General features: G+C 34.8%; 1 protein-coding gene and 1 long non-coding RNA gene across 5 annotated transcripts in view; both read right to left on the bottom strand.

Moving 5' to 3' along the window:
* LOC149798288 (neurobeachin-like) overlaps positions 1–24,496 on the bottom strand; it is a 561,888-nt gene that overhangs the window by 241,591 nt on the left and 295,801 nt on the right. The window lies entirely within an intron of this gene.
* LOC149798289 (uncharacterized) lies at positions 20,912–22,709 on the bottom strand. The gene is made up of 2 exons (XR_016421615.1): positions 21,824–22,709; positions 20,912–21,459 (listed from the first exon to the last, which is right to left on the bottom strand). It is a non-coding gene; the product is annotated as an uncharacterized LOC149798289 (long non-coding RNA).

Here is a 24,496-nt window from a genome sequence, read left to right as displayed (position 1 = left end):
GGTTTATTGTGTTTATCGTTACTAGGACAAGATGTAATATGGGATATATCAAGGGTTTATTGTGTTTATCGTTACTAGGACAAGCTGTAATATGGGATATATCAAGGGTTTATCGTGTTTATCGTTACTAGGACAAGCTGTAATATGGGGTATACCAAGGGTTTATTGTGTTTATCGTTACTAGGACAAGCTGTAATATGGGATATATCAAGAGTTTATTATGTTTATCGTTACTAGGACAAGATGTAATATGGGATATATCAAGGGTTTATTGTGTTTATCGTTACTAGGACAAGCTGTAATATGGGATATATCAAGGGTTTATTATGTTTATCGTTACTAGGACAAGATGTAATATGGGATATATCAAGGGTTTATTGTGTTTATCGTTACTAGGACAAGCTGTAATATGGGATATATCAAGGGTTTATCGTGTTTATCGTTACTAGGACAAGCTGTAATATGGGGTATACCAAGGGTTTATTGTGTTTATCGTTACTAGGACAAGCTGTAATATGGATATATCAAAGGTTTATCGTTACTAGGACAAGCTGTAATATGGGATATATCAATGGTTTATTGTGCTTAATCACAGGGAGTTAGGAATCCACTTATTTAGCTGGATACATGACTAGCCTAAATTATTACTTTTCCATATGAAACAAGCTATATGAAATTGCGATTTACAAAACTCTTCTCATTAATGCAATACAACTTCTACCAATATTATTTTATAGCCTACACTACTTGTCAGTACATCTGTCTAAATTTATCAACTTAAATGTATTGACCTGAATCAATGTTTCACTATGAGGAAAACCAAGACCCATCCACCCATTTAATTCCTACATGAAGCCGCATATAGCACTGAAGTATGGAAGTACTTGTAAAATACACAAGATTATAAAAGCAATGGAAATTAAATTTAGGAATTTAGTAAATACGCCCGCGAAATTAACTTGACAGCGACATACGACCGAAGGGGGCAAGATAAAGTGACGATAAGTAATTTTTTGGCACATGTGTATATGCTTCTCTCTATCTTGGTTGTCAAGACTCTAACAAAGCAGTAACAGATGACTCCAGTTATATGTTTTGACACAACCATCGACATGGAAGCCGTGTATGTCATTATAGTGTGTTAAAGTTTTGACTTCAGAAGTGGTATACTGTTCGCTTTTGCAACGTTAAGGCAACTGGATCAAGGTTCTTTGTTTGTTGGCAGAAGTTTTTGTTGGTCTGGTTAGAGATCGTGCTCTCAAAGTTTTTTTTTTTCCTGCACATGTTACTTGTGAGAAATCCAAGTGGTTATATTTCAATTACGGATTATAATACGCATTATATAACCACACTCGACAGTAGAATCGGCAATTTATGGATCATATCTAACGGAAACATCAAACGAAAACTGGTATACACTTGGCTCACTGTTGTCACTTTTGTTGCCGTTGCTATGTCATTTTTACGGTATTTCATAGTTTTTGTTCACCAATATGTTCAGAGATTAAATATGAAGAGATGCTTCTGTGGACATATATAAACGGTGAACAAAACAAAGTTAGTTACAAATAATTGGAACACAGAAACGAAAGCGATATGACTGTTTTGAAATTACCCTTTATTAAAACATAATGGACACCCACCCACCCCACTAAAACGGCAAACAACAATTATTGACTTTTTACGCAAATTATTTACTGATAGTGCACTCAGAATAAAATGTTTGGGTCGTTTCAAATATAGAAAACATCACATCAACAGGGTAAACTTTACTGGAAGCTGTTGTTTACTTTCACTCTGATTAAAATCTAAATATGACGGACACTAATACAAAGTCATGCTCCGAGCACCTTTCGATTCACCAATCGGATTGCAGCGTTTTCATTTAACGAAAGTTAAAAGCGTCATTCGAAACATTTAATTTTTAACGATAATTCTTCCTTACTCCGAAATGTAATGCTCATTTGATGGGTTACAAAGTAATAAGTGGACCGGAAGTTCGAAAGTGGACCGGAAATTCGAATGATCATCAGAGCATCAATCTTTATCTGTGTCATAAATCGATCTCAATTTTAATCAGATTGGTTTTTACCCGTTAGTCAAAAACATAAATTTAAAAAGGCATTGGAATTCACTGTTGTTACCTAGGTTTTTACACTCCACGGAAATACCCAGACCGGCCTGATTTCCAGATAAAAGTTTGATCTTGCCGGGTTGTCCCCATCCCCCGTTTTTTTAAATGTGGTAATACAATATAAAACCACACAAAATGTTGTTTTATGACTGACAAAAATGGGGGTGAAATAGGAGGATGGGTAGGGAAATCGAAAAAAAGGGAGTGGCGAATTCAGACACAACATGCACATTAAATGCAGACACAGATGCACATTTCAATTAAACGCCGCAACAAATTCCTCTAGACTTTCAAAACCGGGTAATTCTTTTTAAATATAAAGTATTACTCTTTTGTGACTTCTGATAAAATGATTATCATGTAAGTACACAACGTCAGCTTTTATATATGCGAGTCACACAAGTTACGGATCGTAATCTTATTTTTGAAACCCGTGTCACTATCGTCGGACATAAAGTACTAGAAATATAAATGAACGTGGCAATCAAAGTTCAGAACTAGTGGATGTCAAACACACCTTACACGCATTTTAAACCTGTCATAAAGTGGCATTGTTACAACAGGTGGAATACCACACACACACACCTGGTTCTTTAAAACATACGGACAAAGCGGTCAAAGTTTATATATTATCCAGTTTCACGTCGATACGAACTTTGGTAAATGTTTCTGAATGCTGAAAAATACCAGATTGTGATGAGTAGAAGCCCTCTATCTCTGTTCTTTTGCTTGCTTAATCCAACACACAAACGAACAAGCAAACAAACCAATAAGCTTTCAAAGAAAAGAACGAAAAGTATAAAAGCAGACATACTGATCGTTGGCATTTATAAAAACAACAATGATTAGTCGAAAGAAATGAAAATATTTTAATTTAGTTTTTGCTGGAAAAATCAGTAGAAGATATACATGACGTTTTTTTCACGATTCACGCATCAGTGAAAACTATACAAGACAGAAAGTACAGTTCTAAGTAAGTGCAGAAGTTCCTGGCGTTGTTAGACATCATATACAACAATGGAGATAGCACGTGCCTTAATGGGCATTTTTACAATTCTTTAGGGAAATGTAATTTTCACTTACACTGTGATTAAACCTTAAAATGACATAAACATGCTAAATGTTTCTAATAATAATAAACATCGGCATGGGTTTCCAGTATGAAAGAACTTCGTACATACTCCAGTGATATGATAAATCTCTATAAAGTGATTGTTCTATTCACTTTTCGTTGATACTTAAGCATATGGCTTATTCAGTTTTGTTGGCTATCAAGTTCGTTGATTAAGTGATGGATGATGGACTGATCGCTACATAATTAACGGAGAACCGAGAGAGTTATGTCATCTTTAGTTAATATGTACTTCTTGAATGAAAACCAGAAATCGAGCAACCGAATTATAATGTTCGATTTTTTAAATACTTAATAACATTAATACAAATAGGATGATAGTCGTTGTATCACTGTTACTTGGTTTTCAACTCCACTGACTATATAACTGTAAATGATTATTGTATTGCATGTTATTCTGATAATAATATATTCATCATTTGACAAACAGTTGTAATATGTGCGTTGGGGAAGTGAAGTATCCAGCTTCTTTCATGTAACCAATGGGGTGAGGCAGGAAGGTATTTTTTCCCCTTTGTTATTGAGTATATACATATACTATTTAAATCGTAAACTAGATCAGTGTCACGTGGGATTACATTTGACACCAACTATTTTATTTCTTAACAATTTTAATTTTGATGATATGTCATTAACGAGTTGTTCTATCGCAGGTTTAATGGAATTATTAAAGATATGTGAACAATATGAGAATGATATGATACACAAAACATCGGTATACATTGTCTTTCGGTTAATTTCTATCAAATTACTATCTCCACCCTCTGTACATCATAACGTTCATTTTCAGATAAACGTCAACAGTTACACTACTTGGGTCATATTTTAAAATCAGATCGGTCAGATGATGAAGATATGATGAGACGTTACAGTTTTTCTGTAGTGGTACAAATATGTTTCTAAATTTAGAACTTTTTCTTTCAATATCAAAATTTAGATCATTTAAATCATATTTCTGCACAATGTATTCCGCTCCTCTGTGGATTTTTTTTTAGGGAATATATGAAAAGAAAAATTGTTATTAGTTATAATAATAGTCGTCGGTTTCTATTAAACCATCCAAGACGGAACATTGCTTCTACCATGCATTTAAACTATACTGTATTCATCCTCAAAGAAGTAATGAGAAAGTATTGTCCTAAATGATGACAAAACTATCTAGTAATAAGAATTGTATCTTCAAATCTCCGTTGCATTCGTTTAAATTCTCGGATTGTAGAGAGATGGAACAAATTGCTGTTTAAATGTCTTACATACTTTATCAATGCAGGACATAATCTTTTGTTATGGATGTGTATGTATATTTGTACATAAGATATTTATGCTCTTTTATGTTTAAAATACTTTTATATTGTATTTATATATTAATTTAGATTTATGGACTATGCAGTCTGAAATAAAGAATTCTTAGCTAATAAGATTGAGAACAATGAGTTAGCAATATAAAATGATGGAAGCAGCTCGTCTTTTGCTTTAACGTCAACACTACACAGTAAACAAGGACTACCATACGGTGCAGACTGATCTATTATAGTCTGTGTAAAAGTATTTGATCTACAAGGAATTACTTAACATGGCGTTGTATATTTATGATAACAAGGACTGCTTCCCGCAAAGTAGTGTTTTGATAGCAAAGGTTCTGCTATGACAACAAGGGTTCGTTTACGGAGTTATGGGTTTACATAAAAAAAAAATTGTAACACTGAGTTGACGCCATCGCCCTCGACGACGACAGACTACATTTTGCTCAACATGTATCTTATTTTTCGTCCAAAGGTGAGATAGAAAGCACCCCCGACGTATGGTTATGGTATTAGCATAGGACCGCCGACAGGTGCGTAAGAATCCATGTTCAAGGACATAAGTTCAGAATAGTAAACTCTTCATGATGGTCATGATGATGATAAAGGATTAGGTTTATACTAAACTTATATTTTTGACTTACTCTATATGTAATTCAATATGCTGTGTTAAAACATGAGGAATTCATTCCTTATCCCTTGAGCTACGGTCAAGAATGTAGAAAAGACCTCACAACTGGAGAAGACAAGTTATATAACGAACAGGACCAAGTGTGCCTTATCAGAGGACAGAATGAAAATATAGTAGTTTATAATTAACGCCAATAAAACGTGCCCTGTTCAGTCGTCTATCTCGCTAGAAACGTTGTGGGGAATTATCATGGAAATAAATCACCATTTACAAGATAGTCCTGACATTGTATTAATAGACAACCTTTCTGGAAATTAAAGCCATTCCCAGCCCACATTTATAACTTAGATTGGTAGGTTGAATCAACTACTTGGCAAAGGTTTTAAGGATCGTAATATTGAAATAATTATCAGTGAATATATTTTTTAATAGTTTTATATAAAAACATATGTATATTAAACATTCATATCTAAGGTACAGTTTACTCTGAACGAATAACAGAAAATGTGCGTTCAAAATAATGAAAAGTACGAATTTTTAAATTTCCAACTGCATTATCTCCCTTGACATAACATTAGTTGTCTCTTATGCTTGTCGTCCTACAGGCCGGCCGACTTCTTTGCATCAAAGTATTTAGAGTACTATTATTTCTATGAAAATAACATTGTTTTTTTTAAATGTGTGTTTGTGTAGGATCCTGTTGAAACTTGCAATACATACATTGATACAGCGATTAAACTGTGTCCAACCGGGAAGCGTCCTAAACCACTTTTGGGTCAGTACTCACTCTGAACTTTCATACGGCATATTAAGAGAGAGAGAGAGAGAGAGAGAGAGAGAGAGAGAGAGAGAGAGAGAGAGAGAATTATTAAAACCCTTTCGTAAGTACATAAATTAAAATAGAAACCACACTTCTTCACGTTAAAGTTTGCTTTAATGATCAAAAACGGGAATCAACAGATAAATTATCGAAAATTCTAACAAGAAATAGGTATTCACTGAAACCTATTTGTTCTCTGCACCTTTCCTGATTTAATATGAATAGTAAAACATACATCCTTTAAAAGCAGTAACTACGATAATATAATGTGGTATTTTTATAACTATTTTAACATTATTTATCTTCTCTTTCTTCTCATCGATGACTATATTGATTATGTATAGAATTATTACCTTCAATTTCTTAAATATCCGTACGGTTGCTGTTCATTTTATAGCCCATCGAGAATCCATTTACTCGATAATCGCTACATCAATGAGTTATGGGTTTCCATTGACACTTGTTTTCTCCTATATTTTAGAAGAGTTAGTGTGTGTTCCATCTGCAACGAATGTGAGCTTAAATTCGTGATCAATGAGATTTACAAGACAATACGTTTTAAGTGTTTTCAGGTATGAAAGATTTACAAAATAAGTTTTAACATAAGCTTCCATATTTGACATGTAAGCTGGGATGCAACTACAGAGAAAAGAGAGAGAGAGAGAAAAAAACAGAACAAAATTAACACAACGTTTGTAATTGCTGAAATAGAAAATTTAAGATAAAATGTATAAAACTTTAAATAGCATTCGAAATCAATATAGAAAGACGAGAGAGAGAGAGAGAGACAGAGAGAGAGACAGAGAGAGAGAGAGGGAATTACGAATGTACACCAAACAGAACGGACAGAAAGTGCTATACTTGGATTACACAGGACAAATGTTTTACAATACTAGGCAGAATAAATATTTAACACAAATGACAAATAACATTATCGTACACGTTAGATAATATTTGGGTGATGAATATGATTCGTCGTGATGGCCTATGTAATGGTACGTGCAGGCAAGGCGATGGTACTATTTTGGGTTTGAATTTCCTTAGAGAACGAATAAACAATTCTCTAATCCGTATGATAATATTAGTTCCATTAAATCTCTGGTATAAAATAAAGAATCATTTATATATTGGATTGGTACAAAGAAACAGTTGACAAGGCTTATATTGGAATTGTATCTGTAAATTTGTGCAAAGGAACACTACCCTGTGCGTTACATCTTCTCCATATACTAATTAGTTCGCTTTTCATTTGAACACTATGTGCAACAGCAATGAACTAATTGACAGAGACAAACCGCGGGAAACAGCTGTCACCAGTTCCGGAAGAAGGGTCTTCATTTGGATGACATCGCGATGTCCCATGGCAATAAGACTTCCGTTCGTGACAGGGAAAGACAAATATAGATAGTTTATTGCACTCTTTTGATGTAATGCCCATACAACAGGAAGCTAAAGAACTAGCACAGTGTCCAGTGGAAACGTCAATGTCTTTCGGGAAAACCGTGTCAGGGCAAGAAGCTTCTAGCATGTTCATCGGCCGTGTTTATTTAATTAGATCCAAAGGAAATAATGTTTAGATGCATTGCCCAACTCATGGTAAAGGCTTTACGTGTTTGAAAAATTCGCTTTAGACAATTATGAGACTTTGACACTTTGGTTGAGAATCTAAAGCTTCAGGAAAATACTGTATATATCTTAAATGTTCAACCTCTGTCTGTCTGTCTGTCTCTCTACGTATAAAATCTGTGCACACCGGTGACAACAATGGTAAATAAAATCGATTGATTTCCTAATGAATTCACTGGTGATGCGAAGTTAGGTGATACTACATCCTGATTCACTTGTATCTCCAACAATAGTTTCTCCTTCTTTCTTTTAAAACAAGCAGTCTTTGCAAACAGCTCTAAACTTTTTAATATTGAAGTGTTTGAAAGTCCTTTGTTGGAAATAAAACGCTTAATATCTGTGGTGAATAGAAGACATAAGTTATTTCTTCTTTTTTTGTCAATGATGATTCTTCTTAAGACTTGACTTTTCTATTTAAACAGAAATAATTGAGAATAAAACTAGAAATTTGAATACTATTTAGATATTTGTTGTTTTTTTTATATCTTAGCTATAGTTCCTGATCAGAGAACTTCTTTACGGTTTCAGCAAAAGATAAAAACATCCATAAAAATTGGCGGTTGAACTGCTTGCACTTTGTATGAAAAGGATGCTTTTTCTGAATTGTATAGCCACAAATCTGCAAGAAGCTGTTCAGATTAAAGGAAAGATATGTTCAGATGAGAAAGATAATTTAGCAATCCGATACTCAAATTAGATTATTTAACAGAAAAATCAAAGCAAGTTTGTGAAAACAAATCATAAGCTTCATTTAATGTACCACTAAAAGTAAGATGACATCCAGATAAAACAAGAAGATAAAGACTGGGGTTGAACTATGCCGCGTGGATTTTCAAAGGTGTAACTCCATGGTAGTGTGCAAAGATTGCGTATATTACCTGTATGCCACTTAAAATGACCACAAGTTGATTTACCTGAGTATTTTCAACTAATTTTATCTTATTATCCCATTTAAAATAGAAAAGGAAGCGCTAGATCAAGGTATAAGAGCGGTTTATATGACAAGGCAGAACAGATACCAATCAACTTCAAGATCGTAAATCAAATTCACGTAGAATTTTATCATCAACCCAGTGAATAGATTTTCGATGAACCATACCTTAATGTTGCTCTTTTACCAGTGTGGAAAGGAAGCACCCATAATATGACAGTCATTAATGGGTTTTAAACTCCATTATTAGTGTTTAAAAATCGAAAGGGCCTTCCGCTTCAGTTGACCACAATTCTGAGTAGCAGATCTAGAGTTTTTGTATCCGAACAAAGCCACCCGCAGTAGACTGCATGTTTCAGTCACCCTCTTCAGTTCCACGGTTACCACTACCGTAAGAAATAAATCATGGTGTATATACGAAATCTTTAATAGAGAACTCTTTGTTTATTCGATATTCACTCTTGATACCGTCATTATCGCGTTACATGTTTCATTAGGAACATGTTTATAGCATGTGCACAGAGAAAATAAGAGTTTTAGGTGAAACATGAACGAATCCCATCTGTCTTTCGATCTACCATGCAAGAAATAATTTCCAAAGAGACATGAAACGAATAATTTACTGCACACAAAAGCAGAAAAGACAACACTTTATATTTTAAAATAAAAGAACACGTTTGCCATTGGGCTAAAAAAACCACACAAATATAATGTTTCAACAAATGCAAAAGTACAGTTAGTTATTTTTTAAATAGCATTAACAATTTTTTTTAAAAAATCAATATTAAAATCGATATTTTAAATAAGGATAAAAACAGGCGTTTCTAATTTTATGTATTAAATGTTTTGCTTCCGTACAAGCAGACTGGGTTTAAAGAAGACACCAGTAATCAGAACATCTTGCCTGGCATTGAGGGGGATCCATGATGGAGACAATATGGGCGGGACAGACGGTCAATAATGGACTTCAAATCGCCATAATACAAGTTTAAGTTTATTCTTTATTTAATTCCATTGTGTCTTCGCAAAGCAAATAAAAGACAGACGGTACCGCTTTACAACCAATCAACAATGAGAGTGGAACAGCTCTTTCGGACAGGATGTACTCTTGCATGTTCCATATACAACCCATTGAAGACGCGGCCCAATTTCAAAATATTTTTAATTGTAGCAATATAGTATAAAAGACTCGTATCACCTTGTTTGAGAAAAAGACATCATGACCAAATCTACACTGTTTTATATTTCTGAACATGACATTCTTTGATTTCACAAAGATTCTCTGAAGATATTATCACTGAATCTTTCGTTTTATATATTTAATTTTCTAGAGGCTGTCTTGTGTTATATGAATTGTTCATTTTAGTTTATATGGAAGATTGTATTTTTATTTTCATTGTTTTCTATCTATCCCAAGCCTTTATTTCCCAGTGGACAATGCCAAATGTTTTTCGTAAAACGTGGTGTATCCAAGTAAACAAAGCTATAGCTTACTGTAGCAAATTTTATAAGTGTATTAATTTTTTTTAAAAACAAAGTAGATCTTAAAACAATTACGTAATCATCAAGCCCCATAATCTACTGAACTCACGCCTTTGGTCTTGCAAAGATGTTAATGATACCGTTGTATCCCATGAATCATAACTGAGTTTTAGCTTTTAAACTTGAGCTTGCGTTTATGTCCCAAAAACTTCGAGAATACCTGCATATTCGAGGTCACTACACGAGTTCCCGCATATTTAAAACATTTTAAGTTTAAACTTCCAAACAAAAAAGTGCTCACCCCAAAAGGTAATACAAAGAAGTTAATGCAGCAATACCATGCAAAATTTAGTAAACAGCAGGATGGACACCAAAATTCTGAAATTCCCAAAAGCACTTTAATTGTGTTTTTTGTTGTTGTCTAACAAGTTATCAATTTTTCGCACTTTGACCATGAGTTCGTCATCTTACAAAGTCTCGAATACTTGACCAAAGCCTATCAGTATACTTGACCAAGGCTCAACATAATATCTGACTAAGGCACAACGGAATACTTGACTATGGTCCAGATGATAACTTAACTGAGGTCCAGCCCATTCCTAGAACCAGGCCCAGTTTTCTCAACAAGGCCCAGTATTATCAACAAGGCCCAGTATTATCAACAAGGCTCAGTATTCTCAACAAGGTCCAGTATTCTCAACACTAGTTTTGAAGCGAAACCACAGCGTCAGCTAAAGACCATAAATCAGGTAGCATACATAGAGTTAAACTAGGTCTGTAAAATTCAGAAGTCCAGGAGAGGGATGAAAGATAACAAACATTCTGAAAGTCCAGTGCTTCTGTTTCCCTTCTAATTGAAGTTATAGACAGTCAGGATTTCTACACTTTGAACTTAAGCCTGGATTTCTCGCTCAAACAGTTTCGAGAATACGGAGTCTAGCCCCAGATTCACTACATTTCTCAAAAATGTTTCACCGACTTGCAATTTGGCATTTTCCTGTTCATGCTAATTTCGACAATGCAAATAGCGTTGTTAGAGGTAAAGATGATGGAAAAGATACAATATCACTTTTCGGTTTTAAAATTAAACATATGGAACCAATGTATCCTTTAAACAAACGTTTAAAGAGTTCTTCCAATTTGAGGAAATCCTAAACTTTCCTCGGGGATAAAGCTAGATTCTTAACAGGAACATTTAAGGCTTTTTATGGCTTTGTTTTGCTGATTCCTGCAGCTTTTTGAATGATCTGTGGAAAAAATTCGTCGTTACCAAACAAGCATAATAAAGGTATTCAAGAATTTATATTGCGGGAGAAAGTCTGAGATGCTGAATGAAAGTGGAGCTTGATAGTTTGACGATTTGTGCACTTGTACATGTATGTTTGTGTCATTAGGGAATGAAGATTGGACATTCCTCACATTCGAACTAATACGGTTCAACATGAGCAGAAAGTTTGTCAAGTGGTCTTCTTGAAAAAACCTTCCGAGAGCTTCCGTTAGTTCGAAGACTCCATTGAATTTCGAGGACTACTAGAACTCTAGAAGTGTTCTTGACTTGGAAGGAGCGAATTTTCAAATGTTTATTACCTTGCCGTTTTATCATAGAATGCTTGTAGATTGAGTAGTACACGGAAATTAAAGGAGCAGGCTAAATCTGTCAAGAGCTAGAGACGTCAGCTACAAAAGATGGTTTCCGAATTGTTACCGTTTCGCTTATGAAATATGAAGGCCCCATTAAAGAAATCTGACCTTCTTTTATTGTCGAATTCAGTTTTACTTAGTGGATAATGACACTGACAGTGACCAATTTTATTTAAAAGTGCCGTCCGAACTGTCTGGGAGGCGTATTGAATGCAGTTAAATCAGCAGCTACTGACTTTGTAATGAACAAATACAAATCTGTTTCGAAAACTGGAACCCAATGGAGACGTATCACTTTATTTACGCAATGATGTACAACAACAAACAAACAATCAACCAAATTAAAAAAAAAACTCTAACCACACAAGCAAGAAAATTAATAAATAAATGAATTCACTATTTGATCACTCAAGAGACTAAACAAGTCATGTCAATTTACAAGGCTATATGTCTGAAAACATCAATATTTTTTAAGTAAATTATTATTATTATTATTATTATTATTATTATTATTATCATTATTATTATTTTCTCAGATTGTTAAATTTTAATTTCTTCTCGAAATGTATGACTCTTGATTGCACAGTTTCGAAACGTAATTCAGAAATCTATTACAAGTTTGGATTTTTTGCACGACGCATCAAATTTCCAAGTAGGTGATTTTTTTCACTCAGCATTATTTAAATTAAGATAAATTCTGAATATTCAAAAAGCATTTATAGCTTCACTTGCAGAGAACCACCAGTATAGAGATTGAGGTCAATGTTTGTGAAGCACAGTGGAACAATGTTGCTGCCGCCATCCCAGTGTTGTCTGATAAACGACTTTCCACTATAGAGAACCAATTGGTAAGCAAACCGAACTTTCCGAAAATAAAATTCGTCATCTTGACTGAGCCAAATACTGCTACACAGGGAGAAAAAAATGAAAACAATTTCTCGAACAATTACTATTTGTTTATACAGAAATATTACTTTTTATGATAAAACCCAAGATTTATGAAAAGATGCCTGATTTTTCTCTGAGTAAATTGAAAGATTTCCTCAAATTTGAGGAATTCCAAAACTCTCTTTATTTCTGAAGAGTAAATTACCGCATGAAGTTACGATTCACAATTTTTTATTTTAGCTTATTTACATTTTTTACTTTAGCTTATATTATTACCGTTGTTAAAAATCCCGTGATTAAGAAACAGAATCTACAAGTCAACAGCTTGAACTGAAACTTCAGAATGTTAGGGAAAATACAAAATGGCTCAAGTGGACTTATATTCATTATTTTTTTAAAACTCAGATTGATATTTTACGTAATCTGGAATTAGTAGGCTTTGGCATACAATCAATTTTCTCAACAGTAGAGGTGTACAATCCATGAAATAAAATCTCCAAAGGTTGAGTTATATTTTAAGACGTCTTTTTATCACACAAGAAAGCGGAACAGCTGAATTGTGAGAACATCCTTAAATTTACATAAAGGATAAATACTGGTGTTGTTAAGAGATATTCAAGTTATATACCGCTAAGTTAAACCAGTTATGTATAAAAGCTATTCAGTGCAGACATTGATATTATAGACAGAAATAGGAATATATTAATATAACATAATTTGACAAGGCACATAAGTTAGATATTTGAGACCAATGGTTCTAATCTATGTTGTTAGATTACGTCAGTTGAATCACGTGTTAATTAATTAAAGTCATTTGAAGCACATGTTAATTAGTTACTTTAAGTAATTTTAAACACGTGTTGATTAGTTAGTTTGTTTCAACTTTTTTTAGTACCTAAAATAACTTGGAATGGGTTTGGATGAAAGTTCTAACAACTTACACCGTCTTCTCCCACGCGATATACACAGGGCCGAAGAGAGCGATCACGGGCCCTGGGGTAAGAAACACCCGGACCTCTCCTAGTTCTTGTTCAAACAAAATTTATCTTTTATAAAATTAAAAAGTGTTGTTCTTTACCGGGCCCGCTTACTTTTTTTGGGTGGCGGGCACTAGACAGATGCCTCCCCTTTCCAAAAATTAAAGCATTTGTATGTGCTATTGTACCCCCATAAGGTGTGTTGTGTTGCGTTTTTTATTCCCAAAGAAAATTTTGCTTAACAATTTAGTTAGAAATAAATTTTTAACGGGGTATTTTCCCCCCAGTGTGTACCAAGAGCCTAAGCAGGTTCTTCTGTCAAAAGGGTTGTTAATCCCATCTGGGGCTTTATTGTCCGAGGAGTCTCAATTCCTTCCCTTGTTCGTTCTAGTGATCTTTGCTAAGGATCTCCTATGTTCTGTGTTTGCTATATGTGCATTTGCTATATTGTTTGTTTGCTATAGATTTTGTTGCAAGGACAGCAATTATGTCAAATTTCACCCAGGTTGTATTTCATCGGTATATTTATTTAATTACTTTTATTTTGTTTGGAAACGATTCATTTTCATTTCCTTATTTGAAGTTCTTTATTTTTTAATTCGGGTTTTTGAATGAGAAACGGTTATTGTTACAAATTTAAAAAAAAATCCAAATGCTTTAAGTATGTGTAGTATTTGTGAGACGTTTCTCATTTTTCCTCGGAGCTTTTCTAGGGTGATAAGGCTGTGTCCTATTTAAGAAGCCGCACTACCTTTAATTTTATATTCATCATGCTTCTCTTTGTGTGTGGACAAAGTTTTATCTGCCGCCTTGAGCGTTATGTTCAAACATCTGTACTATCATGGCCTGAAAATTTAACTGTTGAATTTCATGGTTTATCTGGAGCGACTGTCCCTCGTATTATGTGGGATAGTTTTCGCTGGGAGGGTGTCCCTGATGTCGTCTTCCTCCAAATAGGAGAGAACGACCTCAGTACACAATCTCCCAATGAAGTTCTTTAATCTATGCGCCGCCTTTGTGACTATATATATATATATATATATATATATATATATCCCCGGTTGCCCTCTCCCTCTTGTCGGCACTGGATATACAAAAAAAAAAAGAACAACGTAAAGGTATAAAGGTATCGATTAAGCTCTAATGTCCTTCCTAAAGATGTCGCTGTAGCAAGATGACGGTATCGATTAGCGATTATAATGTCCTTTTTGTCATGATGTCAGTAAATACTGAGTTTGAAAAGAACAGTGTATGCACGTGTATTAAAACCTGCGTTATGTTAGAGCATGAAACAGTGGGAAGCGTCGATGAGCCAGCGTCGTTGTTTGATAAACAAATGTTGTTTCGAACACGTTTATTCTGTTGTATACGGTAGGTGCACTGGAGTTTCAAAACTAACGGTGTTGAATACTGAATATTAGTCGGCTCCTTAAAAATTGCTTTTCTGAGAAAGCGAGCCTGGAACTTGCCATCCTGCGAGCCATGGTGTAGTGAAAATTACATGATTCGTGTCAGCGAGGAAAAAAACTAATAATACGCTTAATTGGGTAAGACCCAATTTCAGCAAGTGCAATTGAAAGAAACAAGAAAGCATCAGGATGAAGTTAATTTCAGCGCTAACTAGGAATGGAGAGAGACTGACAGAGTCAAACATGCTCCCATAATTTCTAGAGATTTTATCAATGAGATTGGGATGCAAACATTTGGATTTTTCTTTTTACTAATGGTCATGATTTATGGACTTTGACGAAAAAAATCAGATAAGACAAGGAATGAAAAATGGAAACAAGTTACGTTTTGGTTACCAGGAATATGACGGTAGTAAACTAATAATTTCATGTTCCTGTCAAAGTACATGTGAAGAACAGCTTTTTATGTTAATAATGAAGAGGGTTTCAATATGTATAATTTCGTCGTTTTACTAGATCATACAGGTGAACTAAAAATTTTCGAAGTAGTTCGAAATAAAAAACATATAAGCAATCGTACCTACATCATTTTTCACAAATTTATAGAGACGCAAGGAGATAAATAAATTTATAGAGACGCAAGGAGATAAATTGTTTTTCACCGTTAAACGTGTCACAGCAAGTCAAATATTTATTCAAGTCATCATATACGTTCTTTTCGAAAAATCAATACAAATACAACCTTAGATTAGTTGTTTCTCCGAAACGGACTGTTTGCTTGAAACAACCATTTATAATGAGGTCTTCATTTTACTCTGTCTAGGTTCCGATTAGGTCGATCTGTACCCAATGTTCTTTCATGACGTTGTTGATTAATGCATCATATTTATTTCGTTTTCCTCGCTAATACTTACCTGTGATTAATTGCTACAAACAAACTACTTGATAACCATGCAAAAAGTGTTTTTCGGCAAATCAAATTATTAAGATGGATGAGATAGTTACTATGCCTGGATCGTTTTTGGTCAAACAAGAATGATGAAGATGCGTACAGTGACGACATGTTCCACGAACAGTGGACAGACCTAATTAAGAAGGAATGAGCGCCATCTCTCGACACACAGCGGGAGCACGCGGAGCAAAATCACGGTGCTTTGTGACAAACGTCTGTGCGGTGTGTTATCGTAAAGATCTCGCTCTTAATGTCGCGACAAAACACCCGACGAGTAAAAGAGCTCCAGAGGAGGTAAGATTTTGTCTCCGATTTCGGACGAAAATCAAGGGAGGAGAAACAAATTTGCAGTTTTGAACTTCGGTGGATGTCAATTCTGAGAACACAGATTAATAACTGAAAAAGACGTGTGATCATTCGTGCATGTGCCGTCTTTTAAATAGTAAGCGAGGCATGTAGTATACACGTGAGTTTTTAGTGAACGATAAAAGTATGGAGTAATCACAAAATTATTCGTACACTGCTTCTCAGTCTTAAAGTGTTTTTATTTTTTCTGAATTAGTTATTTTGTTACTTTGCTAGTTAGTTCGATAGTTAAGTAATTGGTTGTGTGGAGAAAGAAATGTAATAATGAAAAGTAACAACGTTATAAAATGAGCACAGGCTTAAAAAAACAAAATAACCAATCATTTTATTCGTATAAAGTATTTGTTAAATCATTTAAATTTATCAGTCCGAGTCACGCAGTGTAAAATGGACAGGATTGAATAGAGAAATGTTATCTATGTTATACACACGAAGTATGTTTTGATGTTAGGTACATGTCACCAAGTTAGCTGCCAAATTCAGTTCAACCAGATTAGACAATGGTTACATATTGTACGCTTGGATTTTCAACAAGACTGGGCTTCTTTTTTGCCTTTTGAATCACATTTGATTCATTCTAGAACTTGTGACAGGTAGCAACGACGTAAAATAAATAACATGTAATCTTGAATTCTGTAATGAGCCAATAACTCTTACCGACATCAGTGTTATTTACATACAGTGCTCTTTAAAGTCTTAAATCATACCAAACAGAGAAGGATGCCAGTCAACTGTCCACATTAATCTTCGTTGGGAAGCAATGTGAATGTTGTGAGTGAAACGACCTACACCGATGGCGTGACAATCGTCTAATAAGGTATTCAACCTGATTCAAAAGCAGATATCCGACAATACTAAAATCTGACGGACACCGATATGAGGTCATGATCTGTTGACGTTTCAATTCACCAATCGAATTACAGCTTCACATTTATGAAAGTGAACAACTTTATTCAGAACATGTCGTTTCTCACAATATCTCACTTAACACGAAATGCAAGTTATTCTGATATGATACTAAAAGTATGCGGACACCAAAGGTTGACAGATCACGAATCAGTACTTGACATATATGCTTATTACAAGTAGATATCAAGTTTAATCATATTAATAAATTATTAATTTCTATATTCAGGGCGTGAAATTGATAGAAATTGCTGGATTTGACACTAGTACAATAATTTGCTATACAAGCATCATTCATGGACATAACTGTCAAGGCATTCTAATGTTTAACTACCGAATAAAGGCCTTTCTTTCCAATTTCTAGAGTTTCAGTGTGACGTTGACCTTGTATTAGTAATTGATCCACCATGTCCAACAAAAAGAACTAAACATCTCTTTATATCTTTACCTGAGACCAATAACAGAGACACCATCTGCTACCAGTTAATGTTACTGTGTAACATGACATGGGTTAGCTGGGGGATAAACTGGCAAGATCCCCATCCCCCAGGTTAAGGCCCATATATATATAGCATATCTAATAAATTTGACCTTTGATAACTCAGAAAGCATTAATTCGATATGTCCTTGATCCGTAAGATGGACCAGTAGCGGCCTTAGCAAGTTGCGATCGCACCGGGCCCGCAAGGTGGGGTTGGGGGCGAGAATTTTATAGTTTGTTTAAAACAGATTATAATTAAAGCCGATTATTTATAAATTTATTTAATTTTGGAAACTAACCTGTATTTTTTAAATAAATATTTCAGATAATTTATTCAGTGACATATAAAGTCAATTTTGGGGTCCCAATGTCCTCAGTTCGTACCAGGCCCGCACGTCTCTAAAACGCCGCTAATGATGTATTTAAAGAAACCTATCTGTATCATTTTGAAATTGTTCTGCAATTAGTGACAAGTCTACACTAAATAGTGGAACTGTTAAGTTTTGTACGATTGGTAGAAATTGACAAATTTCAGACATGTCTTTTGATACCAGGATGATGAACGAATGCTTGACTTCATTATGTATAGAAAGGTCATACAACGGACATTACAAGTCAATTTAGCACGATATCTACTACAATACAACATGCTAGGAACACGTTACAGACATAGCCTAATATCTGGAAAAAGGCGTTCTAGATGGCAACCTCAAAGTACAGTTAAACCTGTCGACAGCAGTCATCCATGGGAAATGGCAACGTGGCCCTTGTAGACAAGTGACGTCTGAAGGCAGGTTTAGCTCTTAAGCTTTGTTCATGACAAATTTATTTATTGTGAACCGAATAGCATTAATATTAGGAGTAGTATTAGTTATAGCATTATTATTAATATCATTATCATTTAATATTATAATTATTATTAGTAGGATTATTATTATTAGCATTATTATTAGCATTACTATTAGTAGTAATAACAATAGTAGTAGTAGTAGTAGCATTATTATTAGTAGTAGTAGTTGTAGCATTATTATTAATATTATAATTATTATAAGTCACATTATTATTATTAGCAGTAGTAGTATTAGTAGCACTATTATTAATAGCATTATAATTAGTATTAGAAATATTATTATTAGAATTATTGTTATTATTATAATTAGTAGCATTATTATTAGTAGTATATTAGTAGCATTAGTATTAGCATTATTATTAGTATTAGCATTATTATTAGTATTATTATTTCACGTGTATGAGTATTAGTAGTAGTCTGAGCATTATTAGTAGCAGTATGCTACCAAGATACATGTATTTAGTTGAGCTATTTAGCAGAAAGAAAAATAACAAAATTTAATAAAGTAGGTTTCATTCCACACAAGGATGCTGTATCCTCACATGGAGTCTTGACATGCCAATCCCAAGAGGCGTTATCTTCCCTCCTGTAGAGAAATAACTGAGCAGTTCCCGACTCTTCTTGTCATTTACTAATAAAAGACATATGTAGGTTGCGAGATTTGTGTAGTCTTGTTACTAGAAATTCAAATGGCGACTACTAGATCAAATTTCTTCAACGCTGTAGTTTTGTCTCGTCTGTCAGCGGATTAAATACATAACGATTAGAATACTCGCAATTTGTATCAGAAAATAAATAATTTTTGTATCGATTTCATGCAGGTATGACTCGATGCGACATCGTTTAAGTTTGCAAAGCCCGTTGGTAAGCGGTATCCCTATGCCGTCACCGCACCCTGGCGACGAAGTCCAACTTCTCGATAAGCAATTGACTCTAACCCTACACCCCAACATAAATGTCAAAATATCAAAAATGAGGTAGGAAGGATTCGAGGAAACTCGGACTAACGATGTAGATGCTATTAACAATAGCCCCGGGAAGTTACTTTTCATTACCCAATGATCAAGAGTTGCAAACAAAAGCCAACTCTCTTTTATCTCAGTTAGCATGAGCAACTCCTTAATCCATCAATTGTTTAAAGTGTGAACACCTGTTTTCATGCTTAATTATACAAACTGCCCTGACAGAAAGTCAGTCGTTTGTTTCGCAATTACAGGTAAGCTGTCAATTATTAATGAGAGAGATGTATAAACGAGTGCATGCATACAGTTGTAGTTTCCCTGATTTGATGGAAGTGTATTAAAATTATCAGATTGGTTTTATTATTGATATGTCATATACTGTTTGTGATAGAACGAAAAGACACAATTCTTAGCATATTATTCTGAAAACAACCACAAGAAACCTGTCGCTGTCGCAACAACTAGGATAAAGTCAGATTCATCAAGAACAGATCACGTGTCAACAAGGGTTTTGTTGTATCACGTGACTACAGAGCTGACATGTTCTCTCTGCTTGAACAATCTGGCTTGATCAGAAACTTTTAAGTTTCACTGGATTAGTGTAAGTACAATCCAAATGTGACAGGTTTAAACATGGATTCTTATAATATACCTTTAGCCTCACCTTTCCTTGATCATCAAACAAAATGAGTTTAATCTGCATATTTGGAGCGGTCACTGTTGATCCGTTCTAATGACCAAGGTAGGAAAGGTGAACCCACTGCTTGGTTAAGAAACAACTGAACACTGGCCGCGGAAGACAAGTAACTACTGATTACAGGATTGTATGAAATTTGATGAGGGAAACTATAATGGCGGTTGTGTCCAGGTGGCCGGTAAACTCAGGTGATCGCTAGAACAGGTTGATTGTATTTCATATTGCTGAACGTGTGACGAAGCATTAACAGAAATAATTAAGGCGGTTTTTCAACTTCGATGATAAAAGCAATTCAAGTGGTCTAGACATCGCTCAGTTGATTCCATTACCGTTGATCATTTTATCAGGCAGGCTTATGCAAGAACACAATCCTATGTAAACTATGCCAAAAATTATCTTGTGTTTATTTTACCGGTTTTACCGCATTTATATAAGTTATTTCCAGAGACAATAAAATAACACAATATACAGTTTCAAATTAGGAAACACAGACTTTTCCCCAGAAATCATTATTGTATTTGCACCTTTAGCATATAAGGAACGAGTATTATTTAAACTCCATAAGGGAGTTTCCTTAAGTTGAAGCAAGTGCTTTCTTCTCCTTTCTGACATAATGTTTTTACATTTTTCTACAGTATACCAAAACACAGCATATCCGAGTATACATGTAAAAGCATTTTCTGCGAGAATTAGAAGAAGAAAAAAAAGATGAAGTATACACAGAATTAAAACTTGTACAATAACATTATTACTTTGAACAATAGCTTACAGTTAATTCATTCGATTTTCTTCAATTTGTAAGCATGCGTCATGAGAACAATACATTAGCAGAAATGTCTGCGAATATTGACGAGAGGTACAGTAGAAACCATCAACCTTTATGAATTAACTTTATTTTTTTGTGTAGCAACAACGTGAAGTAATGTAACGTGTACATAAAATATGCCACACACGTGAAATCTTAAATGTAAATACAAGGAGTTTTCATTATTCTACCGAAGACTGGGCAAACTATAGTGCTGAATTATGAAAAACACACCGAAAAAATACCTTCTATCTTCCAGAAATCAATGTTCCAGTTGCACTTAAGCGTGCTAGGAACGAGTATTATAACGATCACCAGCAGTTTCCCCTAATTTGAAATATGCACTTTCCCCTATCATTCTTACAGAAACAGCCAGCATTTTCGACGTCTTATGTTTTGAAGATGGCGCATCTGGTAGGTTGCAGTACAGAGCAACATCTGTCAGCAATTTCCGATTAAACGACGGAACTGAAACAAAGAAGAAAACTTTACCTCGTATTCTACTTGGAATACTTTTGTCACGAAGAGTCACGCTAAAGAAAGAATAAACAGGTGTGAATGGACGAAGCCACAACGGTACGAGTGGCGCTGTTTTTCTACGTAGAGATGACAGTAACTATTTGACTGGGCAAATAAAATGTGCCACTCAAGATAAAATTTTCATCATAATTTTAAGACTATCCGGCTCATCCTTCATAGGAATTAGAAAAGACAGAGGTGTCTGAAGTAGAAAGAAAAAAGAAAACCGCAGTTCTTCCAGAAATCGGCATCTCAGTTGAGCGTTAGGCACGTAGGACACGAGTCTTACAACAAACACCCGTATGGATCTCACCATAATTTGAAGTACGTGCTTTTTTTCTTCAACATCCTACCACATCGGCCAACATCTATCGACAAACATCTTCTGCATGATAAAAACATGGCGCTTCCAGGGGGCGCAGAACATCATCTGCCAATCAAACTTAAATAGAACCACCATGAAAAAGAATGCAGCCCTGTCAAGTGGAGTATGACGATGATGAATTTATCGTTTTTAGCAATTGAAAACATATTTTCGCATGCGAAACAGTTCCCCAATATTGCAGAGGGAAACATGCTTCTGCCTCCTAGAGGATTGTATGGCATGGGGTCAATGCTTTCATGGCGCCACTTGGCTGAGAAATCTTACCAATGCACATACAAGTGACATGATATAGACCTACAAATTCAATTAACTTTGTTATGTACATTTACTGGTCCTTACAGACGGCAACTTCAGACTATTCAGCCAATCAGATTTCTTGCAATACTGGAGTTTCGAAAAAAAATATATCCATTGATTTCTTTCGTCGTTATTTGTGGATGTTTAAATTGTTCATTTTCCCACGTGACTGAGAGGTATCATATATGGTGGGACGACAGCTCCAAACATGGAATCGAATCACATTGTATGGACCGAGAATAATGTCAAATTTAAGAACATTAGTTTTTTTTCCGCTTAAAGGAATATGTTGGACGTCAAGTAGTATATATGGTCGTAAATATTCATAAAATACAGATGGTGGGTTTTATGATTAATTCCGAAAGGTTGATGAGGAAGCTGACATGAAGTTCCTCTTGTGCTCAGACCAAGAATAGTTAGTATTGTAGAGTACAGTCTATTTGATGCAACACGTCTGTCCGTAAACTTGAAAACGTGTGGAAGGTTCAATACAAATCTAAAACTTGTAAGCATATTTAAGTCGAAATGCGGTCTCGACTATGAGCATTTTATAATTTTTACACTCAACATTTTTAAATGTTCTTTGTTACAATAATCTGTACATGCACCTAACAACTAGTGTTCCATGGGGAAGAAAAGCGATTGACATGGATTATCCAATTGGTCCAATGGTTAGAGCCAGCACTATAATTCTCAGGTGGCAGCCAATCACGGCTTGTCTTTTTTTTTTTGGTGCTGTTAAATATGAAGAGCAATATATATGTTGTAATATACCGAAAGTCCTTGCAATTATTGAAATATAAGGCAAACATATTAGCAACACCCTACAATTCAAGGAAGAAAAAATACAGCACTATGCACAGGGATATATTTAAAATCGAGTCGAGTCGTAAATATATAGACATTCAAAATTAGGAGAAAATTTAACTTCATGGACAGTCAAGGACCACAGTCTAGTCTGGGATTGGAAAATCATGGGTACCGTACAAAACGGTAGAAAATCTTTTCACACAACCACGTTGGCTGTGCCGAGGCTTGAACCCACGCGGACAGAGGTGAGATGTCAGCGATTTGCAAAGGCAAGTGCCTTAGACTTCTACTCGGCCAGGACCTCGGACACAAATGAGAGTATCATGGACTAAACCATAACCTTAAAGAAGCACAAGCCATAGTTGGCGGTAATTTATCATTAGAGCAAGTAACTTTATCCTCTTTTATAAAAGGAAAACACAATGAGAGTAAATATTGCTGGAACAAATTTTATATGGAATCCCTTATAAAAATCAACATGGCAAAAAGGACAAAATAGTCTCGTTTCATCTGACAGATCAACCTATGAATAGTCTACCAAGTGGCGGTAATGTTAAGCCCAGTATATAAATACGTAAAATAGGACCTTGGCATTAGTTTTGATACATTACTTTGCAAAGCCTTGCTTTCTTATTTCAAGATGTTGCAGTCTGATCGGTTATCAATCCTTTATTGCTGGATAAATATTCAAAGTTGTCGAAGAGTGTTGAAGAAGGATGATGATTTTACCTAACTATTTAAATGACAAGCCACGTATAGTAGGTCAAAATGTTCATATCGTTATTAGTTGATGTCAGCTGGACCCCAAAGTCCTTTAGTTTGCCACCTAACGCATAAGACTTTCAGCTACCGAACCATCACTTAAAATCGATATCAATGAAAAATAATTGATCCGCGTTCATATCAAGGAAAACATTTAGTGTTGAATAAATTAATATATTCGCAGTTTCTGTCAGATATAGTTTTCCTGGTAGGTAAGAACTTTTGCATAATGTCGTCCTTGCTGCGTGAGGCATGTGACATTGTTTATGAATTGAATGTTTGTTTTGGATCACGTGACAGTGGCGGTTCAATTTTGGAAAAGTGCGGGCCCTGGAATAGTGTCAAGGTCTTGTGGAGGAACTTATTTCTTGACAGGTGTAAACTTATAAGATATCCATATGTGGATAAAAGCTATCAAACACATTTTAGAGAATAGAAAGCTACTTCTATATTTCTAAACGTAAAGATAAAAATAAACTACAAAAGAAATGTATTCGTGAAACACAGTCGGCCGACGATGGTAACTAAAAATTAACGTGAACGCAAAACCTAACAAAGGTATGACAGACGGACAAGGGTGGTACCATTTGTACATAACATTCGTGTATTAGTGAGTAACAAAGGAATGTGTAACTCAACTGGCCTTAAAAAAATGTAAGAGAATTCGAGATAAGACCATCTCTTCAATTTAACTACTAACGCATAAGGATTTCAGGTTGGCACCATTTTCAT

Source organism: Sinohyriopsis cumingii, chromosome 6, assembly GCF_028554795.1.
Source record: "Sinohyriopsis cumingii isolate HCF-2022 chromosome 6, ASM2855479v2, whole genome shotgun sequence".
NCBI classification, from domain to species: domain Eukaryota; kingdom Metazoa; phylum Mollusca; class Bivalvia; order Unionida; family Unionidae; genus Sinohyriopsis; species Sinohyriopsis cumingii.
This window is presented reverse-complemented; position numbering and strand designations above follow the sequence as displayed.